Source organism: Salmo trutta, chromosome 33 (assembly GCF_901001165.1).
Source record: "Salmo trutta chromosome 33, fSalTru1.1, whole genome shotgun sequence".
NCBI lineage: Eukaryota > Metazoa > Chordata > Actinopteri > Salmoniformes > Salmonidae > Salmo > Salmo trutta.
This window is the reverse complement of record NC_042989.1, coordinates 43,732,150-43,747,804: the sequence shown is the minus strand read 5'-3', so window position 1 is coordinate 43,747,804 and position 15,655 is coordinate 43,732,150.

The following is a 15,655-nucleotide window of genomic DNA, read 5'->3' as shown; positions in this document are numbered from 1 at the left end:
AGTGGTTACTACCAGTCTAACCTGATACTGTAGTGGTTACTACAAGTCTAACCTGACACTGTAGTGGTTACTACCAGTCTAACCTGACACTGTAGTGGTTACCGCCAGTCTAACCTGACACTGTAGTGGTTACTACCAGTCTAACCTGACACTGTAGTGGTTACTACCAGTCTAACCCAAAACTTCCGGTTTGGAGCGAGCAGTCGCACTACGCTTCACTCCACAGGTAATATTACACTTCACTACATTACAACGGTTTGATTTGTTTGATCCGAGCAATTCTTTTCTTAGCTAGCTACATAGCCGTCTTTGTATCAAAGATAATCGTGTAGCTTAGAGTAATTATCGAAGTTAGCTATCTTCGTCCTCCTAACGTAGTCATCACTGCTAGCTAGCTAGTCAACACTGCTAGCTAGCCAACCAGCCAACTTCCACCGACTAGCAGCACTGTAGAATCTATTACATTACAACGGAACGACTTGACTAGTGTAGTTTTAGTGAGCCAGCTACATAGTTGTCTTTGCATCTAAGATAATTGTGTAGTTTAGAGTAATTATTAGTAACTAGCCAGCCGCGACGCCAGACTTAGTCAACACACCTAGTCTTCATTAACCCACTGCTAGCTAGCTAGCCAACCGTTACCGACTAGCAGCGCTCTAGACACTAATACTTTACAACGGAACGACTTGATTAGTGTAGTGTTAGTGAGCCAGCTACATAGTTGTCTTTGCTGTCTTTGCATCTAAGATAATTGTGTAGTTTAGAGTAATTATTAGTAACTAGCCAGCCGCGACGCCAGACGTAGTCAACACACCTAGTCATCATTAACCCACTGCTAGCTAGCTAGCTAGCCAACAGCTAGCCAACCGTTACCGACTAGCAGCGCTGTAGATACCAATACTTTACAACGGAACGATTTGACTAGTGCAGTGTTGGCTAGCTAGCTACATAGTTGTCTTTGTCATAGCTTGATAATTGTGTAGTTTAGTAATTACCGAGGTTAGCTAGCCAGCTATTGCCGTCCCCCGCCACGCCATTTTTCCAAACCCAGCCAACTAGTAACACTGTAGAAACTAAATACATTACAAAGGAACGTCTTGATTAGTGTTATGTTAGCTAGCTACAAAGTTGCTTTTGTATCATGACAAGGTGTAGTACTGAAACTATCGAGGTCACCTAGCCAGCTACACCTAGCCAGCTACACGGTCAAACAAAGTCAACAACGCAGCCACTGCTAGCTAGCCTACTCCACCAGCCAGCATTACTGTATCATTTTCGTCATTTTAGTCAATAAGATTTTTTGCAACGTAAGCTTAACTTTCTGAACATTCGAGACGTGTAGTCCACTTGTCATTCCAATCTCCTTTGCATTAGCGTAGCCTCTTCTGTAGCTTGTCAACTATGTGTCTGTCTATCCCTGTTCTCTCCCCTCTGCACAGGCCATACAAACGCTTCACACCGCGTGGCCGCTGCCACTCTAACCTGGTGGTCCCAGCGCGCACGACCCACGTGGAGTTCCAGGTCTCCGGCAGCCTCTGGAACTGCCGGTCTGCGGCCAACAAGGCTGAGTTCATCTCAGCCTATGCTACCCTCCAGTCCCTAGACTTCCTGGCGCTGACGGAAACATGGATCACCACAGATAACACTGCTACTCCTACTGCTCTCTCCTCGTCTGCCCACGTGTTCTCGCATACCCCTAGAGCATCGAGCCAGCGGGGTGGTGGCACTGGAATCCTCATCTCTCCCAAGTGGACATTCTCTCTTTCTCCCCTGACCCATCTGTCTATCTCCTCATTTGAATTCCATGCTGTCACAGTTACCAGCCCTTTCAAGCTTAACATCCTCATCATTTATCGCCCTCATAGGTTCCCTTGGAGAGTTCATCAATGAGCTTGACGCCTTGATAAGTTCCTTCCCTGAGGATGGCTCACCTCTCACAGTTCTGGGTGACTTTAACCTCCCCACGTCTACCTTCGACTCATTCCTCTCTGCCTCCTTCTTTCCACTCCTCTCCTCTTTTGACCTCACCCTCTCACCTTCCCCCCCTACTCACAAGGCAGGCAATACGCTTGACCTCATCTTTACTAGATGCTGTTCTTCCACTAATCTCATTGCAACTCCTCTCCAAGTCTCCGACCACTACCTTGTATCCTTTTCCCTCTCGCTCTCATCAAAAACTTCTCACTCTGCCCCTACTCGGATGGTATTGCGCCGTCCCAACCTTCGCTCTCTCTCTCCTGCTATTCTCTCCTCTTCCATCCTATCATCTCTTCCCTCTGCTCAAACCTTCTCCAACCTATCTCCTGATTTTGCCTCCTCAACCCTCCTCTCCTCCCTCTCTGCATCCTTTGATTTTCTCTGTCCCCTATCCTCCAGGCCGGCTCGGTCCTCCCCTCCTGCTCCGTGGCTCGACGACTCACTGCGAGCTCACAGAACAGGGCTCCGGGCAGCCGAGCGGAAATGGAGGAAAACTCGCCTCCCTGCGGACCTCGCATCCTTTCACTCCCTCCTCTCTACATTTTCCTCTTCTGTCTCTGCTGCTAAAGCCACTTTCTACCACTCTAAATTCCAAGCATCTGCCTCTAACCCTAGGAAGCTTTTTGCTACCTTCTCCTCCCTCCTGAATCCTCCTCCCCCCTCCCCCCCCCCTCCTCCCTCACTGCGGATGACTTCGTCAACCATTTGAAAAGAAGGTTGACGACATCCGATCCTCGTTTGCTAAGTCAAGCGACACCGCTGGTCCTGCTCACACTGCCCTACCCTGTGCTTTGACCTCTTTCTCCCCTCTCTCTCCAGATGAAATCTCGCGTCTTGTGACGGCCGGCCGCCCAACAACCTGCCCACTTGACCCTATCCCCTCCTCTCTTCTCCAGACCATTTCCGGAGACCTTCTCCCCTACCTCACCTCGCTCATCAACTCATCCTTGACCGCTGGCTACGTCCCTTCCGTCTTCAAGAGAGCGAGAGTTGCACCCCTTCTGAAAAAACCTACACTCGATCCCTCCGATGTCAACAACTACAGACCAGTATCCCTTCTTTCTTTTCTCTCCAAAACTCTTGAACGTGCCGTCCTTGGCCAGCTCTCCTGCTATCTCTCTCAGAACGACCTTCTTGATCCTAATCAGTCAGGTTTCAAGACTGGGCATTCAACTGAGACTGCTCTTCTCTGTGTCACGGAGGCTCTCCGCAATGCTAAAGCTAACTCTCTCTCCTCTGCTCTCATCCTTCTAGACCTATCTGCTGCCTTTGATACTGTGAACCATCAGATCCTCCTCTCCACCCCTCTCCGAGCTGGGCAACTCGGCGCGGCCCACGCTTGGATTGCGTCCTACCTGACAGGTCGCTCCTACCATGGTGGCGTGGCGAGAATCCTGTCTCCGCACAACGTGCTCTCACCTATGGTGTCCCCCAGGGCTCGGTTTCAGGCCCCTCTCCTATTCTCTCTATACACAAGTCACTTGGCTCTTTCATAGCCTCACAACACACGTTCTCCCTATCATTGCTATGGCAGACGAACACACAATTAATTCTTCTCCTTTCTCCCCCCTCTGACACCAGGTTGCGAATCGCATCTCTGCATGGTCTGCAGAAGACATATCAGTGTGAGATGACGGATCACCAACCTCAAGCCTGAACCTCCTTTCAAGACGGAGCTGCTCTTTTCCTCCCGTGAAAGGACTGCCCGTTCCATGATCTCGCATCGACGGTTACAACCAGTCTAACTTGATAATGTAGTGGTTACTACCAGTCTAACCTACTAACCTGACACTGTAGTGGTTACTACCAGTCTAAACTGATACTGTAGTGGTTACTACCAGTCTAACCTGATACTGTAGTGGTTACTACCAGTCTAACTTGATAATGTAGTGGTTACTACCAGTCTAACTTGATAATGTAGTGGTTACTACCAGTCTAACCTACTAACCTGACACTGTAGTGGTTACTACCAGTCTTACCTGATACTGTAGTGGTTACTACCAGTCTAACCTGATACTGTAGTGGTTACTACCAGTCTAACCTGATACTGTAGTGGTTACTACCAGTCTAACCTGATACTGTAGTGGTTACTACCAGTCTAACCTGATACTGTAGTGGTTACTACCAGTCTAACCTGACACTGTAGTGGTTACTACCAGTCTAACCTGATACTGTAGTGGTTACTACCAGTCTAACCTGATACTGTAGTGGTTACTACCAGTCTAACCTGATACTGTAGTGGTTACTACCAGTCTAACCTGATACTGTAGTGGTTACTACCAATCAAACCTACTAACCTGATACTGTAGTGGTTACTACCAGTCTAACCTGATAATGTAGTGGTTACTACCAGTCTAACCTACTAACCTGACACTGTAGTGGTTACTACCAGTCTAACCTGATACTGTAGTGGTTACTACCAGTCTAACCTGACACTGTAGTGGTTACTACCAGTCTAACCTGATACTGTAGTGGTTACTGCCAGTCTAAACCTACTAACCTGATACTGTAGTGGTTACTGCCAGTCTAACCTGATACTGTAGTGGTTACTACCAGTCTAACCTGATACTGTAGTGGTTACTACCAGTCTAACCTGATACTGTAGTGGTTACTACCAGTCTAACCTGATACTGTAGTGGTTACTACCAGTCTAACCTGATACTGTAGTGGTTACTACCAGTCTAACCTGATACTTTAGTGGTTACTACCAGTCTAACCTGATACTGTAGTGGTTATACCAGTCTAACCTGATACTGTAGTGGTTACTACCAGTCTAACCTACGACCTATACTGTAGTGGTTTGACTACCAGTCTAACCTGATACTGTAGTGGTTACTAGCCAGTCTAAACCTACTAACCTGACTACTGTAGTGGTTACTACCAGTCTAACCTGATACTGTAGTGGTTACTACCAGTCTAACCTGATACTGTAGTGGTATCTACCAGTCTAACCTGATACTTGTAAGTGGTTACTACCAGTCTAACCTGATACTGTAGTGGTTACTACCAGTCTAACCTGATACTGTAGTGGTTACTACCAGTCTAAACCTACTAACCTTACACTGTAGTGGTTACTACCAGTCTAAACCTACTAACTGATACTGTAGTGGTTACTACCAGTCTAACCTGATACTGTAGTGGTTACTACCAGTCTAACCTGATACTGTAGTGGTTACTACCAGTCTAACCTGATACTGTAGTGGTTACTACCAGTCTAACCTGATACTGTAGTGGTTTACTACCAGTCTAACCTGATACTGTAGTGGTTACTACCAGTCTAACCTGATACTGTAGTGGTTACTACCAGTCTACCTGACTACCTGTAGTGTTACTACACCATCTAACCTGATACTGTAGTGGTTACTACCAGTCTAACCTGATAACTGTAGTGGTTACTACCAGTCTAACCTACTAACCTGACACTGTAGTGGTTACTACCAGTCTAACCTGATACTGTAGTGGTTACTACCAGTCTAACCTGATACTGTAGTGGTTACTACCAGTCTAAACCTGATACTGTAGTGGTTACTACCAGTCTACCTGACTACCTGATACTGTATGGTTACTACCAGTCTAACCTGATACTGTAGTGTTACTACCAGTCTAACCTGATACTGTAGTGGTTACTACCAGTCTAACCTGATACTGTAGGGTTACTACCAGTCTAACCTGATACTGTAGTGGTTACTACCAGTCTAAACCTGATACTGTAGTGGTTACTATCCAGTCTAACCTGATACTGTAGTGGTTTACTACCAGTCTAACCTGATACTGTAGTGGTTACTACCAGTCTAACCTGATACTGTAGTGGTTACTACCAGTCTAACCTGATACTGTAGTGGTTACTACCAGTCTAACCTGATACTGTAGTGGTTACTACCAGTCTAACTTGATAATGTAGTGGTTACTACCAGTCTAACCTACTAACCTGACACTGTAGTGGTTACTACCAGTCTTACCTGATACTGTAGTGGTTACTACCAGTCTAACCTGATACTGTAGTGGTTACTACCAGTCTAACCTGATACTGTAGTGGTTACTACCAGTCTAACCTGATACTGTAGTGGTTACTACCAGTCTAACCTGATACTGTAGTGGTTACTACCAGTCTAACCTGATACTGTAGTGGTTACTACCAGTCTAACCTGATACTGTAATGGTTACTACCAGTCTAACCTGATACTGTAGTGGTTACTACCAGTCTAACCTGATACTGTAGTGGTTACTACCAGTCTAACCTGATACTGTAGTGGTTACTACCAGTCTAACCTGATACTGTAGTGATTACTACCAGTCTAACCTGATACTGTAGTGGTTACTACCAGTCTAACCTGATACTGTAGTGGTTACTGCCAGTCTAACCTGATACTGTAGTGGTTACTACCAACTACTAACCTGATACTGTAGTGGTTACTACCAGCCTAACCTGATAATGTAGTGGTTACTACCAGTCTAACCTACTAACCTGATACTGTAGTGGTTACTACCAGTCTAACCTGATACTGTAGTGGTTACTACTAGTCTAACCTGATACTGTAGTGGTTACTACCAGTCTAACCTACTACCTGATACTGTAGTGGTTACTACCAGCCTAACCTGATAATGTAGTGGTTACTACCAGTCTAACCTACTAACCTGATAGTAGTGGTTACTACCAGTCTAACCTGATACTGTAGTGGTTACTACCAGTCTAACCTGATACTGTAGTGGTTACTACCAGTCTAACCTGATACTGTAGTGGTTACTACCAGTCTAACCTGATACTGTAGTGGTTACTACCAGTCTAACCTGATACTGTAGTGGTTACTACCAGTCTAACCTGATACTGTAGTGGTTACTACCAGTCTAACTTGATAATGTAGTGGTTACTACCAGTCTAACCTACTAACCTGACACTGTAGTGGTTACTACCAGTCTTACCTGATACTGTAGTGGTTACTACCAGTCTAACCTGATACTGTAGTGGTTACTACCAGTCTAACCTGATACTGTAGTGGTTACTACCAGTCTAACCTGATACTGTAGTGGTTACTACCAGTCTAACCTGATACTGTAGTGGTTACTACCAGTCTAACCTGATACTGTAGTGGTTACTACCAGTCTAACCTGATACTGTAGTGGTTACTACCAGTCTAACCTGATACTGTAGTGGTTACTACCAGTCTAACCTGATACTGTAGTGGTTACTACCAGTCTAACCTGATACTGTAGTGGTTACTACCAGTCTAACCTGATACTGTAATGGTTACTACCAGTCTAACCTGATACTGTAGTGGTTACTACCAGTCTAACCTGATACTGTAGTGGTTACTACCAGTCTAACACGATACTGTAGTGGTTACTACCAGTCTAACCTGATACTGTAGTTGTTACTACCAGTCTAACCTGATACTGTAGTGGTTACTACCAGTCTAACCTGATACTGTAGTGGTTACTACCAGTCTAACCTGATACTGTAGTGTTACTACCAGTCTAACCTGATACTGTAGTGGTACTTACCGTGGTTATACCAGTCTAACCTGATACTGTAGTGGTTACTACCAGTCTAACCTACAACCTGATACTGTAGTGGTTACTACCAGTCTAACCTGATACTGTAGTGGTTACTACCAGTCTAACCTGATACTGTAGTGGTTACTACCAGTCTAACCTGATACTGTAGTGGTTACTACCAGTCTAACCTGATACTGTAGTGGTTACTACCAGTCTAACCTGATACTGTAGTGGTTACTACCAGTCTAACCTGATACTGTAGTGGTACTACCAGTCTAACCTGATACTGTAGTGGTTACTACCAGTCTAACCTGATAACTGTAGTGGTTACTACCAGTCTAACCTGATACTGTAGTGGTTACTACCAGTCTAACCTGATACTGTAGTGGTTACTACCAGTCTAACCTGATACTGTAGTGGTTACTACCAGTCTAACCTGATACTGTAGTGGTTACTACCAGTCTAACCTGATACTGTAATGGTTACTACCAGTCTAACCTGATACTGTAGTGGTTACTACCAGTCTAACCTGATACTGTAGTGGTTACTACCAGTCTAACCTGATACTGTAGTGGTTACTACCAGTCTAACCTGATACTGTAGTGGTTACTACCAGTCTAACCTGATACTGTAGTGGTTACTACCAGTCTAACCTGATACTGTAGTGGTTACTACCAGTCTAACCTGATACTGTAGTGGTTACTACCAGTCTAACTTGATAATGTAGTGGTTACTACCAGTCTAACCTACTAACCTGACACTGTAGTGGCTACTACCAGTCTTACCTGATACTGTAGTGGTTACTACCAGTCTAACCTGATACTGTAGTGGTTACTACTCAGTCTACACCTGATACTGTAGTGGTTACTACCAGTCTAACCTGATACTGTAGTGGTTACTACCAGTCTAACCTGATACTGTAGTGGTTACCTACAGTCTAACCTGATACTGTAGTGGTTACTACCAGTCTAACCTGATACTGTAGTGGTTAAGCTACCAGTCTAACCTGATACTGTAGTGGTTACTACCAGTCTAACCTGATACTGTAGTGGTTACTACCAGTCTAACCTGATACTGTAGTGGTTACTACCAGTCTAACCTGATACTGTAGTGGTATACTACCAGTCTAACCTGATACTGTAGTGTTACTACCAGTCTAAACCTGACACTTGAGTGGTTACTACCAGTCTAACTGACACTGTAGTGGTTACTACCAGTCTAACCTGATACTGTAGTGTTACTACCAGTCTAAACCTGATACTGTAGCGGTTACTACCAGTCAACCTGATACTGTAGCGGTTACTACCAGTCTAACCTGATACTGTAGCGGTTACTACCAGTCTAACCTGATACTGTAGCGGTTACTACCAGTCTAACCTGATACTGTATTGGTTACTACCAGTCTAACCTGATACTGTAGCGGTTACTACCAGTCTAACCTGATACTGTAGTGGTTACTACCAGTCTAACCTGATACTGTAGTGGTTACTACCAGTCTAACCTGATACTGTAGTGGTTACTACCAGTCTAACCTGATACTGTAGTGGTTACTACCAGTCTAACCTGATACTGTAGTGGTTACTACCAGTCTAACCTGATACTGTAGTGGTTACTACCAGTCCTAACCTGATACTGTAGTGGTTACTACCAGTCTAACCTGATACTGTAGTGGTTACTACCAGTCTAACCTGATACTGTAGTGGTTACTTCCAGTCTAACCTGATACTGTAGTGGTTACTACCAGTCTAACTTGATAATGTAGTGGTTACTACCGGTCTAACCTACTAACCTGACACTGTAGTGGTTACTACCAGTCTAACCTGATACTGTAGTGGTTACTACCAGTCTAACCTGATACTGTAGTGGTTACTACCAGTCTAACCTGATACTGTAGTGGTTACTACCAGTCTAACCTGATACTGTAATGGTTACTACCAGTCTAACCTGATACTGTAGTGGTTACTACCAGTCTAACCTGATACTGTAGTGGTTACTACCAGTCTAACCTGATACTGTAGTTGTTACTACCAGTCTAACCTGATACTGTAGTTGTTACTACCAGTCTAACCTGATACTGTAGTGGTTACTACCAGTCTAACTTGATAATGTAGTGGTTACTACCAGTCTAACCTACTAACCTGACACTGTAGTGGTTACTACCAGTCTAAACTGATACTGTAGTGGTTACTACCAGTCTAACCTGATACTGTAGTGGTTACTACCAGTCTAACTTGATAATGTAGTGGTTACTACCAGTCTAACTTGATAATGTATTGGTTACTACCAGTCTAACCTACTAACCTGACACTGTAGTGGTTACTACCAGTCTTACCTGATACTGTAGTTGGTTTACTACCAGTCTAACCTGATACTGTAGTGGTTACTACCAGTCTAACCTGATACTGTAGTGGTTACTACCAGTCTAAACTGATACTGTAGTGGTTACTACCAGTCTAACCTGATACTGTAGTGGTTACTACCAGTCTAACCTGACACTGTAGTGGTTACTACCAGTCTAACCTGATACTGTAGTGGTTACTACCAGTCTAACCTGATACTGTAGTGGTTACTACCAGTCTAACCTGATACTGTAGTGGTTACTACCAGTCTAACCTGATACTGTAGTGGTTACTACCAATCAAACCTACTAACCTGATACTGTAGTGGTTACTACCAGTCTAACCTGATAATGTAGTGGTTACTACCAGTCTAACCTACTAACCTGACACTGTAGTGGTTACTACCAGTCTAACCTGATACTGTAGTGGTTACTACCAGTCTAACCTGACACTGTAGTGGTTACTACCAGGTCTAACCTGATACTGTAGTGGGTTACTGCCAGTCTAAACCTACTAACCTGATACTGTAGTGGTTACTGCCAGTCTAACCTGATACTGTAGTGGTTACTACCAGTCTAACCTGATACTGTAGTGGTTACTACCAGTCTAACCTGATACTGTAGTGGTTACTACCAGTCTAACCTGATACTGTAGTGGTTACTACCAGTCTAACCTGATACTGTAGTGGTTACTACCAGTCTAACCTGATACTTTAGTGGTTACTACCAGTCTAACCTGATACTGTAGTGGTTACTACCAGTCTAACCTGATACTGTAGTGGTTACTACCAGTCTAACCTGACATTGTAGTGGTTACTACCAGTCTAACCTGATACTGTAGTGGTTACTGCCAGTCTAAACCTACTAACCTGATACTGTAGTGGTTACTACCAGTCTAACACGATACTGTAGTGGTTACTACCAGTCTAACCTGATACTGTAGTTGTTACTACCAGTCTAACCTGATACTGTAGTGGTTACTACCAGTCTAACCTGATACTGTAGTGGTTACTACCAGTGTAACTTGATAATGTAGTGGTTACTACCAGTCTAACCTACTAACCTGACACTGTAGTGGTTACTACCAGTCTAACCTGATACTGTAGTGGTTACTACCAGTCTAACCTGATACTGTAGTGGTTACTACCAGTCTAACCTGATACTGTAGTGGTTACTACCAGTCTAACCTGATACTGTAGTGGTTACTACCAGTCTAACCTGATACTGTAGTGGTTACTACCAGTCTAACCTGATACTGTAGTGGTTACTACCAGTCTAACCTGATACTGTAGTGGTTACTACCAGTCTAACCGGATACTGTAGTGGTTACTACCAGTCTAACCTGATACTGTAATGGTTACTACCAGTCTAACCTGATACTGTAGTGGTTACTACCAGTCTAACCTGATACTGTAGTGGTTACTACCAGTCTAACCTGACACTGTAGTGGTTACTACCAGTCTAACCTGATACTGTAGTGGTTACTACCAGTCTAACCTGACACTGTAGTGGTTACTACCAGTCTAACCTGATACTGTAGTGGTTACTACCAGTCTAACCTGATACTGTAGCGGTTACTACCAGTCTAACCTGATACTGTAGCGGTTACTACCAGTCTAACCTGATACTGTAGCGGTTACTACCAGTCTAACCTGATACTGTAGCGGTTACTACCAGTCTAACCTGATACTGTAGTGGTTACTACCAGTCTAACCTGATACTGTAGTGGTTACTACCAGTCTAACCTGATACTGTAGTGGTTACTACCAGTCTAACCTGATACTGTAGTGGTTACTACCAGTCTAACCTGATACTGTAGTGGTTACTACCAGTCTAACCTGATACTGTAGTGGTTACTACCAGTCTAACCTGATACTGTAGTGGTTACTACCAGTCTAACTTGATAATGTAGTGGTTACTACCAGTCTAACCTACTAACCTGACACTGTAGTGGTTACTACCAGTCTAACCTGATACTGTAGTGGTTACTACAGTCTAACCTGATACTGTAGTGGTTACTACCAGTCTAAACCTGATACTGTAGTGGTTACTACCAGTCTAACCTGATACTGTAGTGGTTACTACCAGTCTAACCTGATACTGTAGTGGTTACTACCAGTCTAACCTGATACTGTAGTGGTTACTACCAGTCTAACTTGATAATGTAGTGGTTACTACCAGTCTAACCTACTAACCTGACACTGTAGTGGTTACTACCAGTCTTACCTGATACTGTAGTGGTTACTACCAGTCTAACCTGATACTGTAGTGGTTACTACCAGTCTAACCTGATACTGTAGTGGTTACTACCAGTCTAACCTGATACTGTAGTGGTTACTACCAGTCTAACCTGATACTGTAGTGGTTACTACCAGTCTAACCTGATACTGTAGTGGTTACTACCAGTCTAACCCTGATACTGTAATGGTTACTACCAGTCTAACCTGATATACTGTAGTGGTTACTACCAGTCTAACCTGATACTGTAGTTGTTACTACCAGTCTAACCTGATACTGTAGTTGTTACCTACCAGTCTAACCTGATACTGTAGTGGTTACTACCAGTCTAACTTGATAATGTATGGTTACTACCAGTCTAACCTACTAACCTGGACACTGTAGTGGTTACTACCAGTCTAAACTGATACTGTAGTGGTTACTACCAGTCTAACCTGATACTGTGTGGTTACTACCAGTCTAACTTGATAATGTAGTGGTTACCTACCAGTCTAACTTGATAATGTATTGGTTACTACCAGTCTAACCTACTAACCTGACACTGTAGTGGTTACTACCAGTCTTCCCTGATACTGTAGTGGTTACTACCAGTCTAACCTGATACTGTAGTGGTTTACTACCAGTCTAACCTGATACTGTAGTGGTTACTACCAGTCTAAACTGATACTGTAGTGGTTACTACCAGTCTAACCTGATACTGTAGTGGTTACTACCAGTCTAACCGACACTGTAGTGGTTACTACCAGTCTAACCTGATACTGTAGTGGTACTACCAGTCTAACCTGATACTGTAGTGGTTACTACCAGTCTAACCTGATACTGTAGTGGTTACTACCAGTCTAACCTGATACTGTAGTGGTTACTACCAATCAAACCTACTAACCTGATACTGTAGTGGTTACTACCAGTCTAACCTGATAATGTAGTGGTTACTACCAGTCTAACCTACTAACCTGACACTGTAGTGGTTACTACCAGTCTAACCTGATACTGTAGTGGTTATACCAGTCTAACCTGACAATGTAGTGGTTACTACCAGTCTAACCTGATACTGTAGTGGTTACTGCCAGTTAACCTACTAACCTGATACTGTAGGTTACGCCAGTCTAACCTGTACTGTAGTGGTTACTACCAGTCTAACCTGATACTGTAGTGGTTACTACCAGTCTACCTGATACTGTAGTGGTTACTTACCAGTCTAACCTGATACTGTAGTGGTTACTACCAGTCCTAACCCTGATACTGTAGTGGTTACTACCAGTCTAACCTGATTACTTTCGTGGTTACTAACCAGTCTAACCTGATACTTTAGTGGTTTGAACTACCAGTCTAACCGTGATACTGTAGTGGTACTACCAGGTCTAAACCTGAGACATGTAGTGGTACTACCAGTCTAACCTGTACTGTAGTGGTTACTGCCAGTCTAACCTACTAACCTGATACTGTAGTGGTTACTACCAGTCTTACCACGATACTGTACTGTGTGGTACTACCAGTCTAACCTATACTGTAGTTGTTACTACAGTCTAACCTGATAACTGTAGTGGTTACTACCAGTGTAACTGATACTGTAGTGGTTACTACCAGTCTAACTCTACCTGACACTGTAGTGGTTACTACCAGTCTAACCTACTAACCTGATACTGTAGTGGTTACTACCAGTCTAACCTGATACTGTAGTGGTTACTACCAGTCTAACCTGATACTGTAGTGGTTACTACCAGTCTAACCTGATACTGTAGTGGTTACTACCCAGTCAACCTGATACTGTAGTGGTTACTACCAGTCTAACATGATACTGTAGTGGTTACTACCAGTCTAACCTGATACTGTATGGTTACTACCAGTCTAACCTGATACTGTAGTGGTTACTACCAGTCTAACCTGATACTGTAGTGGTTAACTACCAGTCTAACCTGATACTGTAATGGTTACTACCAGTCTAACCTGATACTGTAGTGGTTACTACCAGTCTAACCTGATACTGTAGTGGTTACTACCAGTCTAAACCTGACACTGTAGTGGTTACTACCAGTCTAACCTGATACTGTAGTGGTTACTACCAGTCTAACATGACCTGTAGTGGTTACTACCAGTCTAACCTGATACTGTAGTGGTTACTACCAGTCTAACCTGATACTGTAGCGGTTACTACCAGTCTACCCTGATACTGTAGCGGTTTACTACCAGTCTAACCTGATTACTGTAGCAGGGTTACTACCGTCTAACCTGATACTGTAGCGGTTACTACCAGTCTAACCTGATACTGTAGTGGTTACTACCAGTCTAAACCTGATAACTGTAGTGGTTACTACCAGTCTAACCTGATACTGTAGTGGTTACTACCCAGTCTAACCTGATACTGTAGTGGTTACTTACCAGTCTAACCTGATACTGTAGTGGTTACTACCAGTCTAACCTGATACTGTAGTGGTTACTACCAGTCTAACCTGATACTGTAGTGGTTACTACCAGTCTAACTTGATAATGTAGTGGTTACTACCAGTCTAACCTACTAACCTGACACTGTAGTGGTTACTACCAGTCTTACCTGATACTGTAGTGGTTACTACCAGTCTAACCTGATACTGTAGTGGTTACTACCAGTCTAACCTGATACTGTAGTGGTTACTACCAGTCTAACCTGATACTGTAGTGGTTACTACCAGTCTAACCTGATACTGTAGTGGTTACTACCAGTCTAACCTGATACTGTAGTGGTTACTACCAGTCTAACCTGATACTGTAGTGGTTACTACCAGTCTAACCTGATACTGTAGTGGTTACTACCAGTCTAACCTGATACTGTAGATGGTTACTACCAGTCTAACCTGATACTGTAGTGGTTACTACCAGTCTAACCTGATACTGTAGTGGTTACTACCAGTCTAACCTGATACTGTAGTGGTTACTACCAGTCTAACCTGATACTGTAGTGATTACTACCAGTCTAACCTGATACTGTAGTGGTTACTACCAGTCTAACCTGATACTGTAGTGGTTACTGCCAGTCTAACCTGATACTGTAGTGGTTACTACCAGTCTAACCTACTAACCTGATACTGTAGTGGTTACTACCAGCCTAACCTGATAATGTAGTGGTTACTACCAGTCTAACCTACTAACCTGATACTGTAGTGGTTACTACCAGTCTAACCTGATACTGTAGTGGTTACTACTAGTCTAACCTGATACTGTAGTGGTTACTACCAGTCTAACCTACTAACCTGATACTGTAGTGGTTACTACCAGCCTAACCTGATAATGTAGTGGTTACTACCAGTCTAACCTACTAACCTGATACTGTAGTGGTTACTACCAGTCTAACCTGATACTGTAGTGGTTACTACCAGTCTAACCTGATACTGTAGTGGTTACTACCAGTCTAACCTGATACTGTAGTGGTTACTACCAGTCTAACCTGATACTGTAGTGGTTACTACCAGTCTAACCTGATACTGTAGTGGTTACTACCAGTCTAACCTGATACTGTAGTGGTTACTACCAGTCTAACCTACTAACCTGACACTGTAGTGGTTACTACCAGTCTTACCTGATACTGTAGTGGTTACTACCAGTCTAACCTGATACTGTAGTGGTTACTACCAG